We start from the raw sequence: 4,612 nt of genomic DNA on the forward strand, positions 1-4,612 counted from the left end.
AGCCGGCTGCTGGGATCGAACTCCCAGCCTCATGGGCAAAGCTTTCAGACAGCTGCCTTACCACTCTGCGCCACAAGAGGCTCAACCTGTTGTTTACCTGTGTCCTAATTGTGTAATGGGTTTTTCACCACTCCTCTGCTGGCAGGTGTTTTATTGTTCTGACTTTGCCAGACTGATTTTGCTGGACTGATCGGTGCTCTTGGGAATGCCTGTAGCATCTGGGAGTTATCACATGCTTTGCCTGGAAATCTGAGTCTAGGAAACTTAGAGCCAGACATGTTTAAGAGCATGCCAAGATTTGAAATGGGGGGGGGAGAGGTGACGAGAGCAGTATAAAAGCGTGTTTGTAGTATATCTTATCAGTTTCAGCAAGGAAAATCCTTGCTTCTGTTCGCCGATTTCTTCAATAAAGAGATTTCTTGTTTATAACAGATCTGTTTATTAGGAACTTGATGGAGGCATTTTTTGCTCACAATTACCAGTGTTACTTGGATGCTAATGATAGTTCTGAAGTGGTTTTCAATAAGAAGTGTAGACATAATGCTAGAATAATGGGCCATTTTACTCAGAACTCCGTTGTATGTGCAATAACTTCATCTGCCATGAACAAGCACAGACCGAGCTCTTCCACTGTGCACAATTTCCCTTTTTCAAGGGGAACAGTTGGGTAGGGAGCAGGGTATTCTGAGGAATCCCACCCATAATTTGTCAATTTGCACAGGCTCTGTCTAACTACTGTCTGTGTTGGGCCTTATATTTACGAAACACATGAGCTACTTTTACCAATGCACTGAGCTTCAGCCATCGAAAAAAGGCTTTTGTTAACATAAAAGAACAGGCACAATTAATGCATTTTTGATGTTCACATAATCTCCCCTACAATATCATTTCCTGGAGCATCTCTATCTGGCTCCTTCCTGGGTAGCTTTAGGCAGAATCAGTCAGCTTTAGGGTGTTCCAAATTGCCCCCCCCCCAAGCTTTGCTTCCATACTAAAAAGCCTCCATAGAGCCTTCTAATATTTTACAGATGGAAACTATATGCGAGGCCTTTACGCACACATCTAAATGGCATTTGTGGATTCACGGCAATAGGCTCGTATCCTCTCATTGTGCAAATAACAAGTAAACAACTTTAATTGTTATGAAAACAAATTATTCTTGTATGCGGACTTTCTTTTGTCCTTATGTTCCCCTCAGTCACCGTGGCAGACTTATCCTCCGTAAATGTATCAAATCCCCTTTAAAGATGGTTATTCCTGCAGCCATCTCTGTACCCTCTGGCAGCCAGTTCAGAAAAAGGTTGGTAAAGGACAGGCATGAGCACTTCTGTTATAGATTCAGGATCGTCAAAGAAAGTACTTCATACAGCATATAATTAATTGACAGGATTCACTGCCTCAAAACACAGCAAAGGTTAGAGGGCTTCAAAAAGCTGTAAGTCCAATTCACGGGGAACATAACTACTAATCATGCAAGCTCAACAGGACACTTGCTCTGAGCCCGAATATTTCTGAGCAGTCCTGGAAGTCCTGGAAACATTTGGCCAGGGCACAAGATGCTGGGCTAGCAGAACCTTGGGCTGAAATCAGAATCTGTTGTTGTTGTTGTTGTTGTTGTTGTTGTTGTTGTTGTTGTGAGCCTTTCAGTCGAGTCCGACTCTTGGCGACCCCATGGCGCAACTACTGCCATGATTTTAGATCTTGCACTGCTTCTTTTAGCTGTGAATGTTCTGGCCAGTGTCCATTTTGATTGTATCTAACCCCCGTGTTCTTTGTCAGCCTGGTTTCTTTTCCCCACTGACCAGTCCTAGCATAACGAAGAAGAAGAAGAAGAAGAAGAAGAAGAAGAAGAAGAAGAAGAGGTTAGTTTTTATATGCCCCTTTTCTCTACCCGAAGGATTCTCAAAGCGGCTTACAGTCGCCTTCCCTTTCCTCTCCCCACAACAGACACCCTGTGAGGTGGGTGAGGCTGAGAGAGCCCTGATATCACTGCTCAGTCAGAACAGCATTATCAGTGCCGTGGGGAGCCCAAGGTCACCCAGCTGGCTGCATGTGGGGGAGTGCAGAATCGAACCCGGCTTGCCAGATTAGAAGTTGGCACTCCTAACACTACACCAAACTGGCTCTCTAGTGCCCTACCTGTGCCCTGAACATCTAGCCATGGTGATCCATGTGACAGTCACCTCCAGAACTGATTTCTGTAACTTGCTTTACACGGGCCTGCCCTTGTCTCTGACCCAGAAATTGCAGCTGGTGCAAAATGCAGCTGCTAGGATCCTCACAAGAACACCATAGAGGGCCCATATCCAGCCTGTGCTGAAGCAGCTGCATTGGTTGCCAGTGGCGGTCTGGATCAGCTTCAAGGTTTTGGTTTTGACCATTAAGACACTTCACAGTCTGGGCCCCACGTATCTGAGGGACCTCTTATCACCCTATCCTCCCCGCAGGACTTTGTGCTCTGTGGGTTCCAACTTGTTGGTCATTCCCAGGCCCAGAGAAGTACACCTGTGCTTGGCCAGCCAGGGCCTTTTCAGTCCTGGCCCCTACCCCCTTTGATCCTCTGGCCTGCCATCCTGCCTTAGCCCTTAGGTGGGAATGCCTTAGACCTGCTTCGTCCCTCCCCCCCTTTGTTGTGCCTGGGAATCACTATAAGGGATTGTTAGGTTTGATTTTCCAGTCTTAGCAAAATCCCTGTGATATTATGTTCGTTATTTCTCCAATAAAGAGCTTTCTTTTCCTAAATGAAGCCCAATTATTGGGAATAATCAAAGACTCTCCCAAAGGAAGCTGGAAGAAAATGGCTCCCCTTGTCAGATATGGTCATGAGGACCACCAGCTTAGTGACTTCTTTGGGATGGTAGTATCTTGACTTATTTGTGCTCCCTTTGTGTGTGTGTGTGTTGTATGTCATTCATTGTGTGTATTTTGTGTCATTCAGATAAGGAAGAAGAGTCCATTGTAGAGGCCTGGCATGGAAGTGGGTCCAAGGAATCAGACCTATAGACTACATCATCAACTGGTGCCTGAGGTCCACCAACCTCTCCCGGGTTCCTTTCACCCCTTCCAACAATCTTACCTGCTTCTCTTCAGGTAGAAACATGTTGGCTTTCCTTGTCTGAATCCTAGCCTCTGAGTGGACGATGTCCCTGGAGGGTGAGATGAATGTTTTAAAAAGCATACTGACCAGGCAGCTGTGTGCCTAAAAGACTGCACAGGGGACTTGATGTCCCAGCTCACCTCCTTGGCTCTGTGGAACACATCGTCCAGGACGATTCCTGGTTGTTGTAGGTAGGCTATTGGGACTTCCAGGACCTTGGTAAACACCCTCGGAGATTCTCACAGCCTTCTACTGGAAGAGCTGGCCCTGAAAATCAAAAAGAGAACCGTCTGGAAGGTGGAATATACAGGTAAGTATCTCAAAGGCCTAAGGACTATGTGATCATCCTGCTGAACACACTGTAGAATGCAGTGAACTGATTCAAACCAGAATTTGCACTTTGCATTTACCCATAACTTTAGTTCTTTTTGATTTAGGATTGTTTGCTAGTCCCTGGATCTTACTGGGATTACAAGTAGCATGGAATAAGTCAAATGTAAATGCTGTTCTAAAGGCCCCCCCCACACACACACTAGATGTGCACAGAGAAGAAAGTGTCTCTATTCTGCCTTGGGAAGTGGGGAGACACAGAAGGGGGGGTGTGGGGCCAGAGTTGGTCTATCTACGTAGCATATTTAGCATGTGCTGTGGGCCCCTTGCTTACAGTAAAGGAGGTGGCTGCATTGTGCAGGTGCAGTCCTAAGAAGGTGGAGCCAAGAGACCCGGCAAGCAAGATCATTATTATTATTAATTATTATTACGTATTTATTCAATTTGTATGACCGCCACTCTCGGAGACCGGCTCGCAGCGGCTCACAATAATTCACTACAAATCAATGCATTATTGCACAAACACGCTTGCTTCATTCAGTCCTGGTCCCTTTCTGGTCCAAGGCTGCCTCACCACCACTGCTGCTTTCCCCCCCAAGCCTTGTGCTCCTATTGGCTCCCCTGCCTCCCCCCTCCTGCACGGGGCCACAAATGAGGCCGCAGCAGTCGAGGCAGAGCCCCCCCCCCCCCGGCTCCTCCTAATGCCCTCTTCACAGGGGCCTTTTGAAAGAAGTGAGCTTGGCTGATGGAGCTCTTCAAGGAGACTGGAAGTGAAACCTCTTTCCACTGGGGGGGGGACCTCCACCCCCAGTCTGGGTGCTCCTGTTGCAGTTGTGCTCTGCTAAGGTAAAGGTCAAGGTCTCCCCTGTGCAAGCACCGAGTCATGCCTGACCCTTGGGGTGACGCCCTCCAGCGTTTTCATGGCAGACTCAATGCGGGGTGGTTTGCCAGTGCCTTCCCCAGTCATGACTGTTTACCCCCCAGCTTGCTGGGTCCTCATTTGACCGACCTCGGAAGGATGGAAGGCTGAGTCAACCTGGAGCCGGCTGCTGGGATCGAACTCCCAGCCTCATGGGCAGAGCTTCAGACTGCATGTCTGCTGCCTTAACACTTTGCACCATAAGAGGCTCTTTCTTGTGCTCTGCTAGGACCCTGCAAATCCTTAAACTGGCCCTGGTGTGGGGG

General features: G+C 47.8%; 1 long non-coding RNA gene across 1 annotated transcript; it reads right to left on the reverse strand.

Moving 5' to 3' along the window:
- Positions 1-386: 386 nt before the first annotated feature.
- On the reverse strand, positions 387-3,365 carry LOC143827230 (uncharacterized). The gene is made up of 3 exons (XR_013227222.1): positions 3,238-3,365; positions 3,077-3,146; positions 387-1,807 (listed from the first exon to the last, which is right to left on the reverse strand). It is a non-coding gene; the product is annotated as an uncharacterized LOC143827230 (long non-coding RNA).
- Between the last annotated feature and the right edge of the window lie 1,247 nt (positions 3,366-4,612).

Source organism: Paroedura picta, chromosome 17, assembly GCF_049243985.1.
Source record: "Paroedura picta isolate Pp20150507F chromosome 17, Ppicta_v3.0, whole genome shotgun sequence".
NCBI lineage: Eukaryota > Metazoa > Chordata > Lepidosauria > Squamata > Gekkonidae > Paroedura > Paroedura picta.